The 20,617-nt window shown below is 31.7% G+C and overlaps 1 long non-coding RNA gene across 1 annotated transcript; it reads left to right on the top strand.

Moving 5' to 3' along the window:
* The first annotated feature begins 9,498 nt into the window (after positions 1-9,498).
* Positions 9,499-19,982, top strand: LOC105774370 (uncharacterized). Its single transcript, XR_008197137.1, has 3 exons — positions 9,499-9,601; positions 18,782-18,865; positions 19,717-19,982. It is a non-coding gene; the product is annotated as an uncharacterized LOC105774370 (long non-coding RNA).
* The last annotated feature ends 635 nt before the right edge of the window (positions 19,983-20,617 follow it).

Below are 20,617 nucleotides of genomic sequence, written 5' to 3'. Positions count from 1 at the left end.
CCATGGTCCCACTGCAACAATTAGATAAAGTAAATTATTATGTCACATTTAATAATTAAATTATGCAAAAATTTAATTTGTAAAAGCATAAATTTGCGTAATTTTCTAAATCATGCCCATTGTCTCAATATAAACAAAATTCACCCAATTAAATATCAAATATTCTGGATTAGCATAATTTTTTAACTAAAAAGATGCCATAAACAACTATAAAAATCTATCTGATTTAGAGTTTACAAATACTTACAGAGAAAACAACTTCTACTTTATGGATGAAATTAGAAACCCTTTTATATGAAAAATTTGTCGGCCAATCGATTGGTATTGAAGAAACGCATGTGCACGTTTTGTATGGATGAAAAAAAATCCATTAGGGCTCACAGTAGTGAGTTTATTACACTTCTAATTGACTTGAAGAACGTTGAGGTTAACATAGATAACGAAGATCAAGCTATGTTATTGCTGTGCTCTTTTCTCCATTCATTTAAAACTTTCAGGGAGACCTTGATTTATGGCAGAGATAAATAATCATTTGAGGATATGAATGGAAATTTTTTGAGCAAAGAAAAACTCGATAATGAATTAGGCTCAAGTAGCGAATCTAATGGAAAAGCCTCAATTTTGGTTGACAGAGGTAGGCAATTGTCTAGGTCAAGGTCAAAATCGAGGAATCGTGATAAAAGATGCAACTATTGCAAAAATTTGGGTCACATAAAGATGGAATGCTATAGTTTGAAAAACAAAAATAGGTGGGCTATGAGAGCGACTAAGATGAAGACCAGAAGGTTGAGGTAGCCAATCCTACTGTGGCCGAAGAACAGGGTGATAATTTCTTATTGGTGTCAACGAGTGAAAGCTCCAAACTTACGTCCGAATGGATCTTGGATTCGAGGTGTTCTTTCTACATGTGTCATAATAAGGGACTAGTTCTCTACATAAAGTTCAGTTGAAGGTGGATTTATGTAAATGGGGAATAGGCTCATCTTATAAGGTAATTGGTGTTGGTAATTTCAGATTAGGATACATGACAAGACAATCAGAATACTATTAGATGTTAGGCATGGGCCTGATTTAAAGAGAAATCTTATCTCCTTGGGAAATTTGGAATCAAAAGGCTATAGAATCAACATCGAGTCAAACGACATTAAGGTATCTTATGGTGCTCTAGTTTTGATGAGAGGTTGAAAGACAAGTAGTCTTTATGTTCTAGAAGGATCAATGGAAAAGGATAAAACTGTAAGTTCCTCGTTTGTTAAAAATTCAGATTCGACTTAGTTGAGGCATAAACAACTTGGTCATACAAACGAAAAAGGTATCACCATTTTGGACAAGAGAGGTTCTCTTTCATATGTAGGAATTGGAAAAACAAAGTATTGTGCTCATGAGAAGAAAACTCGAGTTAGTTTTGATTTGGCAGTGCATAAAACAAAGATTAAAAATCTTCTGGTTTCAAAGTTCAAGTAGAGCTTAAACTCAGTTAGAATCTGGCAAAGCTCGAGATAGGCTCATGGTGGGCTTTCGAAAAGGAATCATGATAAATACGAATCAAGGTGAAGATTTGTGAAGTATGCCTTGCATTTATCAGATACATTGCAGGCACTTAAGTCAAAAATCGACAAGAAACCAAAGAAGAGCAGAAATTTACATGATGTCAGGACGAGGTGGTCTTGGACATTAAGACGACAGGTGACGTCTGGATGAGCTAGGTAGAGCATGTTAGGACAATGCGACACCTTCAGCACCTAATAAACCACTAGTGATGTCAGGACAAACTAGGTGGAACATGTCGGGACAACGTGGTAACTGCTGGAGAAAACAACCACATTTTTTTTACTCTCAACAGGACTTCCTCTCCTAGTTGAACTCTATTTCATACAGGGTTATTTCAGTCATATTGGACCTACGCCCCAAACATATATAAAGGGCTTTGGAACGCTATTTAGATTAATAAGATTTAGATAATCAAATTTACATTATATATCTCTTGTGTGAGTTTTGTTAAAGAGTTTTTAGGGAGCTTTTATGAAAGAGCTTTTTCATTTGGGATATTTGGGTTTCTTTTGGGATTTGATCTTTGTGCTTGGGTTGAATTCTCTCCATCGTTGTACTTATTGTTTGTTGTTCAGTGAAAAGCCAAAGCCTCATTTGCCCGTGGTTTTTCCCTTAGCGGGGATTTTCCACGTAAAATATTTGTGTTCGTTATTCTCTAGTTTTACTATCTTGTTGTTTACAGGGGTTGATCCCCAACAAAGCTCTATCGTTAGAGTGAAACTCAGGTTTCTTTTGTTTCTTTTCTTAGTTGTATTTCTACTTCTAGTGTTTCTATTGCAAGTTTAAAGGGGTCCTTGTTATTTTTGTCTTACTTTTTGTGGCCTTTTGATTTTTGAGATGCTTCGAAAGGTGTTTTCGCATGCTAATTAGTTGCCTGCATTAGGGTCAATTGGAGTTCATACTTGCTATTGGTGTTTGTTAAAATTTTGGTTTATACGAGTTAGCCTTCTTGTTGTTTCAATTGTTTTGCTGCATGGTGATAGGTTTTCTCATGCCTTATTTTGTAAGGCATGATGTCAAAAGTAACCCCTAATGTTTGACTCTTTAGTCACTTTGGCCATTTATCTTTTTTTTTGGGAGCACTTTAACACCTAACATTTATTTTCTTGTAAAATTGGTTTATTTTTAACGGACATGTGGTTATTAGTTAACTAACGGTCAACATTAACTGTTGACATAGCAGTCCAAATGTAATTAAATATTGACGTGACACTATGTTGTCTTATATGCTATGTCAGCAAATGATTTTAAAATTATTAAAAACATAATAATAAACAATAACCCTTCTTCTTCATCCACCGTCCAATCTCCCAACCCTCTTCCCCCTATGTAAGAACCTGTTTTTTAGTAGTGTTGAAAATAGTAGTTTCAGGACCACAAATCCTACGAGTAAGTCCATATTAATATTTAATTAATATAAGTCAAGTATAATTTTATATAGAATTTTGATTTGATAATTTTTAGCTAATTAAATAAATAAGTTATGTATAAGTGGTTGTCCCAAAAGTCAAGTGGTTTCGGAAAACGAGATAACAAGACCTCGTTTTTGAAAATTGAGCCCTTGAATATTTTTATTTAACATTTACAGAGTTATTAATTTGATAAGTGAAAGTTCAACTCGAGAATTTTATTGTTTGGTTTGTTAATTAAAGAAAAGGTCTAAGTCAGAAAAGTTGTAAAATCTAGTTATAATTCAATTGTAGTGATTAGATGGTTTAAATCACATAAGTGGAATAATTTAAACGGCAATTATACTATTCTTATTTTAGCATGGACGGTTTAGGCATGAAAAATGCTAAAATTGCATGTTCAATTGAAGGGTAATCTTGTAATTAAATACATATAACTTAAGTAAATGAAATAAAAAATAAAGCATTATCTTCCTTAGTCTTTCTTACCACTGAAAATTGATTTAGGAAACACCATTGAAAGCCTTGAGTTTCGGACATAACAAATTCCTCTTGCATGGTATGAATTTTTAGCTTGTTTCTTGTAACTTTTATGTTTTTAATATCATTGCAACTAGGTCTAGCTAACCTGTACCTTTATTTTTGAAACTTTTAAAGATTTTGGATTTTACCATTAATGAATCTTAGTTGTTCTAGATGTTAAATAGTAAATTTGCAGCCTTATTTGTTGATTAAGATTATTTCAGTAAAGTGATTTTTGTTAGTTTTTAATTAAAGGGCTCAATTGTTAAAATACTAAAATTCATAGGAATTCTTGTGAATTTGGAATAATTATGAGCTATAGTTGTATAGGTGAAAATTCGGTTAACATGAGAAATTATGAAATTTTGATAAATTTGGAATTTCTAGTTTAGGGACTAAATTGTAATAAATGTAAAAGTTTAGGAAACTGTAAATAATAAAAATTTAGGTTCATATGCATAAAATGAGTTGTAATATGTATTTGAATTTGATATATTGAATTTAATTATTATATAGATTTAGAATCAAATCGTCTGAGGTTAACTAGGAGAAGAGAATTTCAAATTAGTCCTTGTGAGTCAACCGAAAATATAAATTAGGTAAGTTCATAGTGTAATGATTTTTAGATGTTTATTTCTTTATAATTATATTATTGTTCACTATTTAATTGTACAAATGTGAAATTTCATTAGTTATACATATGTTATTACATGTTTCAATTAAGTATAAAGTAAAAGTGTACTATTCGGAAGTTGAGAAATAGTTGTGAAAAATGAATGATATTATCTCGGAATGAATGAAATAAATATACGATATGTGTACAGGTATTTTGGAAGTGCCTCTAGTTTTGTAATGTGGTGAATTCAGTTTAAATGCTTGTTTGAACGTAGTAAACAATTAGGATATGATTAGCATACCAATAGGGTTAGAACGCGCGCTTGTACGAGATTGCATTTCGGTTCCTCTGTTTGCACTTCAGTTCCTCTGATTACACATTTGTGCCTCTGCCTAAACTTTGGTGCCTCTGTTACGCATATTTAATGCCTTTTTTATGGACTTACTAAGCTTCTTAAGCTTACCTATTTTTGTTTTTGTTTCTATAGTTAACGTTTTGTGGAACGGTTCAGATGGATCAGTTTCAACGCTCACACTATCTAGACTCTCTTCGGTAGCTTTTTTTCTTGGAGTCATTTTGGTTGTGGCATGTATATAGGACGATATGGTTATGGTTAATTTATTAGTTGAATTGTAACTAAGTTCTTATGGTTGTGATTTGGTAAGCTAAGTCACAAGTTGATAGTATTTTGGTATGGAAATGTTTGGGCTTTTGGTTAAGCATTGATTTGATTTGGTAACTTTCATGATGATGAAAATGTGGTGAGGTCAATTAGGTAGGCATTTTTTGATGTTAGACATGTTAGTTTTACTTTTGGGCTTGTGTTTGGTATTTGAAAATTTGAGAACATAGTTATTAGTTGGATAGCAAGTGCTTGATGGTGATCTTTTAGATGAAATGTTTTAATGTATATATTTAAATTGAGGTGTCAATGATGACACAATAGTTAGACACATAAATTGTATGAAATAGGTAAGTTTTGTACTTAATTATAGCTGTTTGAAAGCATATTTATAGCTAGTTATGGTTTGGCTTGACACCTAAGATAGTAATGTTGAAATGCCTTGTGTTGGAAGGAAATTTAGGTGCACACGGTCCCTCCACACGGCCATGTGTCTTTATTTTTTTAGGTGCAATTTTCACATGGTTTGAGACACGGTCATGTGTTTCAAGTCAATATGTACCACGGTTTGGCACACGACCTAAGACACACCGTGTGACTCAACATTGAATGCACACACGGTTTGGCACATGACCTGCGACACAGCCGTGTGGCCCTATTTCGAATATGCACATGGGTAGACACATGGGTTGGGACATGGCTGTGTGTTCAGATTTTGAATGTTCACACGGTCTGGGCTATGTCACACGGCCGTGTGAACCCTATTTTCCAAATTTTCATGTTTTTCCAGAATTTTTTTATTTATTTCAATTTGATCCCAGATTGTTCCCAAATTATTTTTAGGGCCTTGTAGGCTCGATTTAAGGCCCATAAATGTATTTTTGCTATGATTAGATTTAAATGTGATATGTTAGCATTTAAATTGAATAATTGTTCTTTTTTTATTGGTAATACTCCGTAACCTTAATCCGGCAACAGAGATAGGATAGGGGTGTTACACTCTATTCCTATCCCTGACCACCTTCTCCGAAAGCGTAACACCATACGCGCCACCATTAAACAAGTCGGGCTTGAGAAGAGAAATAAATGTTTATATGAGCACTGGTGGGGGCAAAATACAAAAAAAAACCTATTTTTTTAAAATTTACCGAAATGGGCCCGGTATTTTATTATTTACCCGAATGGGTCATTTTCCCCGAAATCGCGTCCACGCCGGTAGCGATGTCGGGGATGCGTCGACAAATCGCGTCCACGCCGGCGATTTGCTTATTTGACACAAATCGCGCCTATGAAGACGCGATTTGTCGACACGCCCCCGACATCGCTACCGACGTGGATGCAATTTTGGGGAAAATGGCCCATTCCAGTAAATAATAAAATATTGGGCCTATTTCGTAAATTTAAAAAATAGGGCTTTATGTAATTTTCCCCTTTTTTGTTATTTTGCCCTAATAATACATATTAATGTATTATCGTAATATGTAGCTCAAATTATGTATTGTAGTTAATATTCATAATATTGTAGCTCAAATTGTCAATCCGTCTATACTATTGTACTAATAATATATATTAATGTAATATTGAAGAGTTAATTGATTAAAAAATAAATGCAACAAGTACAAAAAGATTCAAAATTATTACCAACAAGATTTGAACCAATGTACTAAGGGAAAAGAGCAAGCATCTTAACCAACTAAGCTAAACTAATTAATTGACATATTATAAAAATATCGTTATTATCTTAATTATATTACTTACGTTCTAATGATTTATCGGACCTATTCCATACATGTGTCAAATCGAAAAAACAATACAACAATTACAGTAAAAAAATCCGTGTTTACTTCAAATAAATAAGGAAAATAATGATTTGAATGTTTCAAAATTCAATTTTAAACCAAAAAAATCAAAATTTGGAGGCAAAAAATGATCTTTTTCGACGAAAACTGCGACAAACCGCCTTCGGCTGTTTGTCAGCACGTAGATCTCAAAAATTTATTCGAAATAAAAAAAATCGTTTCAATCAGACAACCGAGCCAAAAGTTATGGCCTTTCAAAGTTTTTCAAGCTAAAAAACATAAACTGTTCATGAATTATTGCTTCCACGTCAGCAAATCGCGATTACGTGGACGTGATTTGTTGCCATGTAAGTAATCGCGCTGACGTGGACGCGATTTGCTGACACATCCCCTGACATCGCGCTGACGTGGACGCGATTTCGGGGAAAATGACCCATTCCGGTAAATAATAAAATATCGGGGCCCATTTCGGTAAATTTAAAAAAAATAAGACTTTTATGTGTAATTTACCCCACTGGTGGATAATTCGATAATGATTCTGACAATAAAAACCACAAAAAAAAAGACAAAACTTGGACTAGTTTCAGAAAACCAGTGTACTTCTCAACATCTTCTTTATCTCTTCTAACTCTTGCCATGGTTTTTTACTTTTTTTCCCACGCAGGAATTTTCATAAAAAAATTGGATCCCTTTTTTTTTCTTCAACAACCTAAATCAAATTTTCAAAAAAAAAAAGAAGAGATCACGACTAAGATCAATTCAAAAAAAAACCCAAACACAATCACAAGAAAACAATGAATCAATTGACTCATATCCAAAAAAAAACCATCATTTTCAACATGAAAAAGAATATTTCAAGCGAATCGTTATATGGAACAAATACTCCTTTCTCGACTTCACTCCCCGATTTCGACATTATATGGAACAAATACTCGTGTAAATATTTTGTTTGTTTGTCTCAAAACAACCTCGCTGGGTTCAACAGTGGTGGATGAAGAAGAAGGGTTATTGTTTTCTACTAACTACTTTCTCGACTTCATTCCCGATTCCGGCGTTAATTGGAACAAATACTCGTATAAATCTTTCGCTTCTTTGTTTGAAAACAACCGCACTAGGTTCAACAGTGGTGAATGAAGAAGAAGGGTTATTATTTTACGTTAACTATTTTCTTGACTTCACTCCCAATTTGGCGTTATATGGAACAAATACTCGTGTAAACCTTTCACTTCCTGATTCCAGCGTTATATGGAACAAATACTCCTCGATTCACTTGTTTAATGGTGGCGCATATTGTGTTAAGCTGTCGGAGAAGGTGGTCAGGGACGGGAACAGAGGGAGGAGGGTTGGGAGATTGGACGGTGGATGAAGAAGAAGGGTTATTATTTTTTATTTTTTTAATAATTTTAAAATAATGTGCTAATGTGGCATATAAGACAAAATAATGTCACGTCAGCATTTAATTACATTTTTACCGCCATGTTAGTGGTTAATGTTGACCGTTAGTCAACTAACGGCCACATCAAAATGTCCGTTAAAAATAAGCCAATTTGACAAAAAATAAACTTTAAGTGTTAAAGTGCTCCAAAAAAAAATAAAAGGTCAAAGTGACCAAATAGCCAAACGTTAGAGATAATTTTTGACATTATGCCATTTTGTAATGGTTTTGAACCATAGTGTTCACTCTTTTCCATTAATGATATGATGCTTGTTTTTATTTTAAAAAAGAAAGCTCGATTGTTAGTGGGTAATGGTTGATGTTACGGGTGATGGTGATTAATAGAGGGTTTTGAGAGTCAACAGATGGTATGAGTTGCTAGGTTTCGATTTTTAAGTAGTGTGAGGATGATAAGTACTACTAGTGGAGAATTGGTGAAGATGATCATCGTCATTGAAGCTTGAGGGAAAGTGTTGGGAGATTAGGAGAGACGAAAGAGGAATGAGAAGAAAAGGAAAAAAGAAAAGAAAAAAATAATAAAGAAAAATTAAGTAAAATGAAATAGTTATAAAAGTTTAAATAAACTAAAAAATATATGTTTAAATTAGGTGAGGTTGATATGAAACTAGAGGTGCTCATGGGTTGGGCGGCTCGGCCCGGCCCGACGGCCCGCCCAAAATTTGGGAGGGTTCGGGTAAAAATATAGGCCCAAAATATGGGCTCGGGCAAAAAATGAGGCCCGTTTAGAAAACGGGCCGGGCCTCGGGCAAAATTTTTTTGGCCCGGGCCCGGCCCAGCCCGGCTCGAATCTAATTAATATATATTTTTTTTATTTTTAAATTTTATTATTACAATTACATTTCCCAATTCCTCCCATTTCCCATTTCCCGACCCTGTATCTCAGAATCCTAACCCTTCCCTCCTCCCTTTTTTCCCCAAATCGAAAACCCACCTCCACCGATCCACCATTCCACCTCCGGTGTCCGGTCCTCCACAACTTCACCTCCGCTCTAGCCTTCAACGTGGTAGAATTTCAAAGGTAAGTTTGCTGTTAACCCTATTTCTTGTTAACGGTTTTCTAATTTTTCAACGTCTTCTCCCCTTTTTGCTTTTTGATTTTGATTGTGATTTTGATTTTTGCTATTAACGATTTTCTGATTCTGATTTTGAGACACTGAATCTTGGGGGGATTTTGATTGTGTTTACACTTTATATATTGTTCTATTTTTTTAGTTCTTTTGCGGATTAATGTGATTTTCTTTTCTTGAATGATGATTTTTCTTTTGTTGCAAATTTGTTCTTTTATTAAAACCGAAAAGGAAGAAAATCAATAGAATTGGATTTAAGTTTTATGGAATCTAAAAAATTGAAAAATAACCTCCAAATTGACTGCTTAAATTAAACTAAACTAATATGTCACCGCATTAACAACAATTTTCATTTTGGATGAGAATTAAGAGCAAAATTGTATTATTCAATTATTATTGGATGAGAATTGATTTATGTTTTATAGAACATGTAATTTGCGTATTGAATTCGAGATCAAATACAAGTATATTTTTTCTGCTTCTTTCATGCATGCTGGTTCCCAAACAGCAGGTAGTAGCCTTGTCAAGGCTTGTGGTAGCTTGGGTGCTATTAAACAAGGTAAGCAATTTCATGGCAACTTTTTAGTATCACCCTATTTTGATGATGATGTTGTTAAGTCATCTTTGGTTGATATGTATGCAAAATGTGGATTACCTGATGATAGTCGTTTAGTTTTTGATTCTATTAAGTTGAAAAATATGGCTTCTTGGACTGCTATCATATATGGCTATGTTAGAAAAGGAAGAAAGAAGAGGCTTTGGAGTTGTTTTAAGGGTTCACCAAAAATTTGTTTGCTTGGACCGCTTTGATATCCGGGCTAATACTGAGTGGAAATGGGGTTGATGCATTGGCTTGTTTGTTAAGATGAGAAGGTAAGGATTAGTATAATTGACCCTCTTGTGCTTTCAAGCATTGTTGGTGCCTCTGCTAATTTAGCGATGTTGGAAATATAAGTTTTACTTAAAATCAAAAGTTATTTTTTTTCTTTCTTTCTCGATCTTTATTGTAAATATAAGTTTGATCTATTGTAGTTAAATAACTAGTTTATTATACTGTTTTAATATATTTTTTAATATACTGTTTTAGTATGCTGTTATAAATATACTATTTTAATATAATGTTTTAATATAATGTTTTAATATACTGTTATAAATATACTATAATTGTGACAACCTGATTTGACCCTAATCAGAACAGTGGTTTCAGGACCACAAATTCGAGTCTGAAAAATATTTTAATATTATTTTTTTGTTAATTATGTGAATTTACATATGTGAAAGTTTCCTAAATTTATTTTATTGTTTGTCTGCTAAATTTGAAAAAGGGCTTAATCGCGTAAAATAAAAATTTAATGGTTAAATATGAAAGTACCTAATTGTTGTTGTCTTTATAATTTGGAGGTTCTATGATGCAATTAGCCCACTATATAAGTTAGTGGATGAAAATGGTCAAGAATGACCTTATATTATATGTTATATATATTAACTTATAAAGGTTAAATTTGTAAATAAAATATTATAATGTATTTATAGTAAAACAAAACATAAATTAAAAGCATTATCATGTTCATCTTGCCTAAAATTGCTAAAGAAAAGAAAAGAAAAGAGCTTTGAAGAATTCGCCATTACTAAGCTCAATCAAGGTATATTTTGGTTTGGTTTTGATGATTTTTATGTTTTTGAGATCGTTGCTTCGAGTACTACAAAGCCCATGCTTGAATTTTTGAATTGGTTGTGTATTTTGTGATATGCCATTGAAGAGAGCTTGTTGTTTTTGTTGTTAGATGATGGAAAATAAATATATGTTGTTAGATTTTCATGTTTTAATTAGTAATTTTTAATAAAAATGTGTATTAAGGACTAAATTAAGAAAAGTGTAAATTGAGGGGTCAAAATGTGAAATAAATGAAATGTGTGGACTTAGATGGACTATAAGAATATTCGGCCCTAGCATGATAAATGCAAATTTTGTGTATTTTGTGTTTTATGCAATAGGGACTAAATTGTAAAAAGAGTAAAATGTCAGGGGCAAAATGGTAATTTGCCCATTTATGTGTTTTTGGATTAAATTGAATGGAATTATGTTTAAATAAGTTTAATTTGAATATGTTTAGATCATGAACCAAAGAAAATGGATTGGGATCGGGGAAAAGCAAAAATAATCGAATAGTCGTCTATTCTATCCCTTGATATCCGAGGTAAGTTTATAAGTAAAAAGATGTTATAATTTTTAATTCAATGTTAATTATATGTGCTGAAATGAATATGTTAATAAATATATCTATTAGCCGAATGTGTACAAGCTTGGCAGCTATGTTTATGAATTCGTTTCGACTGAGTTACGACGTCCGAAAGCCCCGTATGAGCCTTGCGAATAGTTAGGATACATATGTCATGACATAGGATTTCGATATGTATTTTCGTGTAAGACCACGTCTGGGACGTTGGCATCAAATTGTGTATACGTGTAAGACCATGTCTGGGACATTGGCATCGTATTTGATTTGTGCAAGACCCTGTCTGGGACAGTGGCATCGATATGTGATTACATGTAAGACCACGTTTGGGACATTGGCATTGTACAAGCCTTCCGACTATGCGAGTATCCTTTTTAATTCCGAATGGTTCAACGGGTAAAGATAAGTTGTGTACGAATGTTTAAATCAGGCTAAGTGACCAGGTATGTGATAATTGATTATCTATTTGAAAATAAGGTAAGTTGTATACTTGAATTGATGATATGAAGTTATGTGAAATATGAATTATGTGGTTGCATATTTGAATATATATGTATTCGGCCTTTGATGTATATGTGTATTGAGGAAAGTGATGATTAGTTATATTATCAATTGATTATTTGGTAAAGAGGAAGTTATTACAAATTATATAAGTTTTGATATATAAGTTGATAAATTGAATTATATGTGAAATTATAATGGTTTATTACTAATTGTCTAGCTTAATTTACGTAAATGATTAAATGTTTATTTGCTTATGACTTACTAAGCTTTGATAGCTTATCGTGTGTAATCGCTTTCGCTTTATAGATTTGGAAGTTGGTTATGAGCTCGGCGATCGTCGAGAAGTCTATCACACTATCGAAAATTGCTTTTCGGTATTTTACTAAGTTTGAAATTGAACTTATGGCATGTATAGTCTAGTTAATATGTTTGATTTCGGTATGTTAATATGAGCCATGCGAAAATGGCTTATTTATTTTGTTAAGCATGGTTTTATGCTTTTGAACAAGTGTTAGATATGTTGATTTTGGTATCTCGGCTATGGCATATTTATTTATGTGAATTATGTTTGATATGTTTTGTTAAGAATGTGGTAAATAATTCGGCATAGGTGAGCTTAGATGAAGCATATAAGTGATGTGAGTTTGGTATATATATGTTATGGTGTTTTAGTCACGTGTTTGACAATGAGGTAAATGATATTCAAGCTTAATTAATCTTGGTTATGTGTTGTATATATATATATATGATATGTGTGATATGTTTGGTTTTGTTATTGGTGTTTCGACTATGGTTTATTTATAAGTAAATATATGTGAATCTTGTTTGATATGCTTTGTTAAGGTATTGTTATGCAATTTAGTAATTAAGAGAACTTCGGTTATGGCATATAGGTGAAATGGTAAGTAAATCATAGATGAAATGATAGTTAAATTTGGTTTGTAAGAGTATATTTACATTAATAAATTGATTTGAAAGAAACTAGTAATGTGCATGTGTATGTACGGTTATAAGGTATGGAAGAACATGTGTATATTTGGTCATGATCTAGACCTATTTTGGAAGTGTGTTTTATGCTATAAATTGGTGTATGGATATAGGTTTGGAAAATGTGAAGTGATATGTATGATTTTATTATTTGAATCGATATGGTTTGATTAGGAAATGGCATATTTTGACTTATGATTTAATGGCTAAATCTTGTACAATTTATGAGGTTATTTATGGATGCCAATTTGTTATGAAATAAATTAGGAACGTGGAGTATTTAATAAAGTTACGATTTGCTCATGCAAGTGGACTTAATATTCGATTTTGTATTTGTAAAATGATATGAATTGTATGGATTTTTGGATATGGCTAAAATGGTGTATTCATATGCGCAAACTTGTAATAGATAAATATGCATGTTTTTGGTCTTTTAAATGATATATGTATATAAATGATTTTAAAGTAGGCTTAAAATTTATGAATAAGATACATACAAATTCGGTAATGATAGTTAAGTGAGTAATACAAGTTTGAATTTAACTTTTATAAATTTATTGGATTAGTCGATTAAAGGATAAGTTGATTTGTATTGAGTGTGTATAGTTTATGATTGAATGATTTCATTGAAATGGGCATATGTGTATAATATAATGACATTAAAGGTATGTAAGGCTAAAATATAATGTTACTAATGTTGCATTTGTGATTAGGCATTAAGTTGTATACATATTGGTTTCATTATGTACATATGCGAAGTTATGAAATGCAAAGTTTGATATTTAGATAATGAAATTATGTACGTACATATTCCTGTATATGAAAAGTGAGGATATATGCTTGAATATGATTTAATTATGAAAATGTCGTTAATACGATGGATTTAGGAAATCAAATATTGAAAGTATTATATACTTGAACATGACTCGATATATACAAGTTTGGTTCGAATTTGTTAATTATAGAATATGTTCGATTGAGCTTTGATGTATGTTTAAATTGAATTAATTTGAATTTTGTAATGTGTTTATTTCTAGTACATGCTTAGTAAGGTATGATTGATTTGAATTGTAATTATCATATATATATTTGAATTTAAAATAATTGAATTAAGGATATTCAAGTTTGATAATGTTATAAATGAATCGTTATTCTTTGGTGTATGAAAGGTGATAAATGACTGTGCTAAACTGTGTCTTGTTCGGTAATGCCTCGGAACCCTAATCTGGCAACGGATACGGGTTAGGGGTGTTACATTTTATTCGGTATCAGAGCTATGGTTTAATCAGTTCTAGGACTACCGTAGCATATGTGAGTCTAGCTATACATGTCATATTTAATCTGCGATAGTGTGATATCTTCCAACTCTGACGAAATTTTGTTTTGATGAGATAGATAAATTTTCCAACTAAGTTAATTCTGATAGTACAGAAGTAAATACTCAAATATTTGAGTAGAAATGTGTTGGTGATGAGGTAAGACTCATAAAGGTATGGATCAAATTGTATGACAAATTTTATTGATAAATGTTGTAATTATATGACCATATGAGATATGATATTTAAGTTATGATTTTATCTGAAATGCTCTAGTTGTGAATTAGTGATTTGAGTTCACATATGAACAAAGTGTTAAGAATAAAAGTGATTAAAAGTAAAAGTTTATTAAATGTTTTGATAATGTGAATTTTAAAAAAATGAACTGGTTATTTGTGATAATATATGTTATGTGCATGTATGTGTAAGTTAAATTTGAGGCTTTACTATCCTCCCCCCTTATCAATGAAAGGTTATAATGAAATCTGTAAGCTTTGGATTGAATAAGCTCACAAGTGTGGAGTTATAGAAGTCCGTGTTTGAACGATTAGTAATGTGGTTAGAAAAGAGATATTGGATAGTTCTGAAGACTATTCAGATTATACAGAGTCAGTGGTAAATAAGAAGTTAATTCCGACTAAATGGCGTATTCAGGTATGTTATCTAAAGAAAGTATTAATTGGAAGTTTTCCTGAATTGATTTCTTTTAGAGATGGGATAATGTGAAAATTTTCTGATAACAAATTTAGACAATGGAATAATGATTGAATTGTGTTGATAGTTGAGTACAATGGTTATAATCGGGCAGTTACTATGATTCCTTCTAGGTATTCTGTGTGTATATTTATCTTCAGAAGTATATGTGACTGTTTAAATTCAGAAAGAAAATTCTTATCGTGTGAAAACGCTAACTAAATGTACTAATAGATGAAAGCATGGTTGATCTGTTAGGGTTATGTTCGACATTGTTATCTCTTTCACTGATAATTTGTTTCATTGTGTGGATACAAAAGTCGATGGTAAAATCTGTATGAGATCAATATTCTATTTCTACTGGTTATTGTTCTGTTGAATATATGCGAAGATTATATTGCTCCTGTTACTACGGATTTCAGTATTTAAGAATGACATCGTTCTTTCTGGACATTTTCTGGGATATCATTGGAATTTTATATCATTCTATATGGATTGTAATTTTTTTTTTAGATATCCTGTATGACTCCATATGCTGAAATTTCGCTATTCTGGTTTTCTTATGATTCCACGTGATTATCTGCAAGAGATCTCTATTTAACAGAGAGGATTATGTTTGTTATGACTTTAATTTCTGACTTGAAATGTGAGAGTACAGCGGTACCATCCCCAGAGTTATAGAAGCTGTGTTTCTGCAATGGTTGCTATTTAAATCATATTTGATTCTTCTTTGTGTCCAAATGCTTCATTAACAGTCGGGATAATATCTATTTATAGGTTTAAGACATCGTTCTTATTAAGGCACAATGATTTCTATTTGGTTAAGGTGATTTCTGTATAATTCAGAGTTTCGATGAGTAATATATGAGATAGCTTCATTATAAACTCTTTTCTAGTTCTCATGAAGGTCCAACATTGATAAAAGTGAAAATGATAGAAGAATAATATTAAATCTATGAAATAATATGTCTGGGTTATCCTTATCAATGAGAAGAAAAGATTCATTCGAAACGACTGATTCAGTGGTTTAGTCTGATTTGAATTATTTGTTTGAAAAGATAATTGGGTTATATGTGTCTGAATCTATTCATCTGAATGGAAATAAACTTTGTATGAGCATGTGTGAATTGAGGAATAGTCTGGAAGAAGAACTCATATTCTTGAAGAATTGATACCGAATTATATCTATCAGAATGATCCTATCTGGGAAATGTTGTGATAAATTAAAGTTAGTTTGATTGTTGAAGTTTTCTTTTGCACGAAAACAATGTCGACCGAAATATCAGTTCTAGTTCAGTCTGAGTTCAATAAAGAGATTACGATTTTCGTCCTTATGTTAATAAAAGGTTCGAAATGTATTTCAACACAAGAGTGTGTAGAGATATCTTATAATTTTATACAGTTAAAGTTGCATAAAAAGAGTTATGTGAAATATTTGATGATTATAAGAGTTTAAAATGTTTAATGTCAGAGAAAGATCTGAACTTGGAACAGCAAGGTTAGTTTCAATCGTCAAAAAACTTTTAAGTCTGTAAGTGATTCTTATCTAAGGAAAATGATTAAAGTTTCGAATGTTTTGATTGGGCGATGAACATGTGACTGATCTTATCAGGTAATGAACAGTTGTTAGTTGAATTAAAGGCTAAATAAATGTTTATATAGTGAAGTTGTGAAATTTGGAAATGTGTCAGCAAATTATAAGTTAAAAAGGAGTTCAACATGATTTTTGACTTAAAACCTCAGATGTGGTATCGATGATTATTTGTTATTTCGAGATAGAGTGTGCATACTGGAAGGTTCTACGAATATATAAAAACTGTTACAAGAAACTTTCAGTGGTGTTCATATGGGATTAACAAGATGCACAACAGTCCGAGATATGATATAGATGATGAGTGTGAAATGTGATATTTCTGACTTTGTTGATTATAGAAATAAAGAGTTGATGAATTTTGTATCGAGATTATCTTAACATTGAAAAAGATGGAGTTATCTGAAATATGGTTAACTATCAGAAGAAATCTCTCTGTAAGTATAGATTTTCTCTTTTGATAAAACAGTTAAGTTATGTGATTCCGTGTTGGTAAATCTGTCTAGGGTGTCAGTTATCATTGTTTTGGATTGAGATCTGAAATTTATATGGTAATTCTAAGAGAGATTACAGTAATCTATGAGTATGAAATTGCATTGAAATCGGGAAACGCAAACCTAATTCTTGAAATATTTATTTGTCACTATGTTTTAGAATTGCAAAGTAACTAAGAAAGATTGTTGCTATTATAAGCAGTTATCGAACTCCGTTATTTCAGGATTGAGTTTTGTGAGAAAATGATTCACAAGATTAAAATCGTCAGAGAATGTGAGCAGAAAATGGAAACAATTTAATACAGTTAATCAGTTTCAGCTAGGGATGATGTACAGTGAAAGTCAGATCAGAATTTTAGTTGTGAGATTAAAGAGATTTGAAATTCGAAGCTATTTGTGAATTTGAATATATGATGTGAAAGTGATTCGCGATAGTCTAAAAACAGTACTGAATCGTCAGAAATCGTATGCAAACTTGGAAAAAAAAAGATATAGAGTTTCAGATTGGAGATAAAGTATTTTTGAAGGTATCATCGTGGAAGAAAATACTCAGATTTGGTCGTAAAAGCAAATTGGGTCCGAGATTTATTGGGCCGTATGAGATTATAGAGCGTATCGGGCCGATTGCTTATAGATTGTTGTTGTCACTTGAGTTAGAATAGATTCACAATGTATTCAATGTTTTGATGCTCCATTGATACCGATCCGATCCTTCACATGTGATTAGTCTGACAGAGATTGAAATTAAGTCCGATATGACATATGAGAAAGAACTAATTCGCATTTTGGCTTGTGAGATTAAAGAATTGCGAATTAAGAAAATTCCATTAGTTAAAGTATTGTAGCATAAACATGGAGTTGAGGAAGCAACTTGGGAGTCAGAGGATGAAATGAGAGAACGTTACCCAAACTTATTCACCGGTAAGATTTTTGGGGACGAAAATCCCTAAGGGGGAGAGAATTGTGACAGCCTGATTTTGACCCTAATCGGAACAGTGGTTTCGGGACCACAAATCCGAGTTTAAAAAATATTTTAATATTATTTTTTTTGTTAATTATGTGTGAATTTACATATGTGAAAGTTTCCTGAATTTATTTTATTGTTTGTCTGCTAAATTTGAAAAAAGGGCTTAATCGTGTAAAATAAAAATTTAATGGTTAAATATGAAAGTGCCTAATTGTTGTTGTCTTTATAATTTGGAGGTTCTATGATGCAATTAGCCCACTATATAAGTTAGTGGATGAAAATGGTCAAGAATGACCTTATATTATATGTTATATAAATTAACTTATAAAGGTTAAATTAGTAAATAAAATATTATAATGTATTTATAATAAAACAAGACATAAATTAAAAGCATTATCATGTTCATCTTGCCGAAAGTTGCTAAAGAAAAAGAAAAGAAAAGAGCTTTGAAGCATTTGGCCATTACTAAGCTCAATCAAGGTATATTTCGGTTTCGGTTTTTGATGATTTTTATGTTTTTGAGATCGTTGCTTCGAGTACTACAAAGCCCATGCTTGAATTTTTGAATTGGTTGTGTATTTTGTGATATGCCATTGAAGAGAGCTTGTTGTTTTGTTGTTAGATGATGGAAAATAAATATATGTTGTTAGATTTTCATGTTTTAATTAGTAATTTTGATAAAATGTGTATTAAGGACTAAATTAAGAAAAGTGTAAATTGATGGGTCAAAATGTGAAATAAATGAAATGTGTGGACTTAGATGGACTATAGGAATATTCGGCCCTAGCATGATAAATGCAAATTTTGTGTATTTTGTGTTTTATGCAATAGGGACTAAATTGTAAAAAGTGTAAAATGTTAGGGGCAAAATGGTAATTTGCCCATTTATGTGTTTTTGGATTAAATTGAATGGAATTATGTTTAAATAAGTTTAATTTGAATATGTTTAGATCATGAACCAAAGAAAATGGATTTAGATCGGGGAAAAACAAAAATAATCGAATAGTCGTCTATTCCGTCCGTCGATATCCGAGGTAAGTTTATAAGCAAATAGATGTTATAATTTTTAATTAAATGTTAATTATATGTGCTGAAATGAATATGCGAATAAATATATGTATTAGGCGAATGTGTACAAGCTTGTCAGCTATGTTTATGAATTCATTTCGACTGAGTTACGATGTCCGAAAGCCCCGTATGAGCCTTAGGAATAGTTAGGATACATATGTCATGACATAGGATTTCGATATGTATTTTCGTGTAAGACCACGTCTGGGACGTTGGCATCGAATTGTGTATACGTGTAAGACTATGTCTGGGACATTGGCATCGTATTTGATTTGTGTAAGACCCTGTCTGGGACAGTGGCATCGATATGTGATTACATGTAAGACCACGTCTGGGACGTTGGCATTGTACGAGCCTTCCAACTATTTGAGTATCCTTTTTAATTCCTAATGGTTCAACGGGTAAAGATAAGTTGTGTACGAATGTTTAAATCAGGCTAAGTGATCAGGTATGTGATAATTGATTATCTATTTGAGAATAAGGTAAGTTGTATACTTGAATTGATGATATGAAGTTATGTGAAATATGAATTATGTGGTTGCATATTTGAATATATATGTATTCGGCCTTTGATGTATATGTGTATTGAGGAAAGTGATGATTAGTTATATTATCAAATGATTATTTGATAAAGAGGGAAGTTATTACAAATTATATAAGTTTTGATATATAAGTTGATAAATTGAATTATATGTGAAATTATAATGGTTTATTACTAATTGTCTAGCTTAATTTACGTAAATGATTAAATGTTTATTTGCTTATGACTTACTAAGCTTTGATAGCTTACTGTGTGTAATAGCTTTCTGTTTTATAGATTTGGAAGTTGGTTATGAGCTCGGCGATCGTCAGAGAAGTCTATCACACTATCGAGTACTGTTTTCGGTATTTTACTAAGTTTGAAATTGAACTTATGGCATGTATAGTCTAGTTAATATGTTTGATTTCGGGTATGTTAATATGAGCCATGCGAAAATGGCTTATTTATTTTGTTAAGCATGGTTTTTATGCTTTTGAACAAGTGTTAGATATGTTGATTTTGGTATCTCGGCTATGGCATATTTATTTATGTGAATTATGTTTGATATGTTTTGTTAAGAATGTGGTAAATAATTCGGCATAGGTGAGCTTAGATGAAGCATATAAGTGATGTGAGTTTGGTATATATATGTTATGGTGTTTTAGTCACGTGCTTCGGCAATGAGGTAAATGATATTCAAGCTTAATTAATCTTGGTTATGTGTTGTATATATATATATATGATATGTGTGATATGTTTGGTTTTGTTATTGGTGTTTCGACTATGGTTTATTTATAAGTAAATATATGTGAATCTTGTTTGATATGCTTTGTTAAGGTATTGTTATGCAATTTAGTAATTAAGAGAACTCGGTTATGGCATATAGGTGAAATGGTAAGTAAATCATAGATGAAATGATAGTTAAATTTGGTTTGTAAGAGTATATTTACATTAATAAATTGATTTGAAAGAAACTAGTAATGTGCATGTGTATGTACAGTTATAAGGTATGGAAGAACATGTGTATATTTGGTCATGATCTAGACCTATTTTGGAAGTGTGTTTTATGCTATAAATTGGTGTATGGATATAGGTTTGGAAAATGTGAAGTGATATGTATGATTTTATTATTTGAATCGATATGGTTTGATTAGGAAATGGCATATTTTGACTTATGATTTAATGGCTAAATCTTGTA

This window comes from Gossypium raimondii, chromosome 6, assembly GCF_025698545.1.
Source record: "Gossypium raimondii isolate GPD5lz chromosome 6, ASM2569854v1, whole genome shotgun sequence".
NCBI classification, from domain to species: domain Eukaryota; kingdom Viridiplantae; phylum Streptophyta; class Magnoliopsida; order Malvales; family Malvaceae; genus Gossypium; species Gossypium raimondii.
This window is presented reverse-complemented; position numbering and strand designations above follow the sequence as displayed.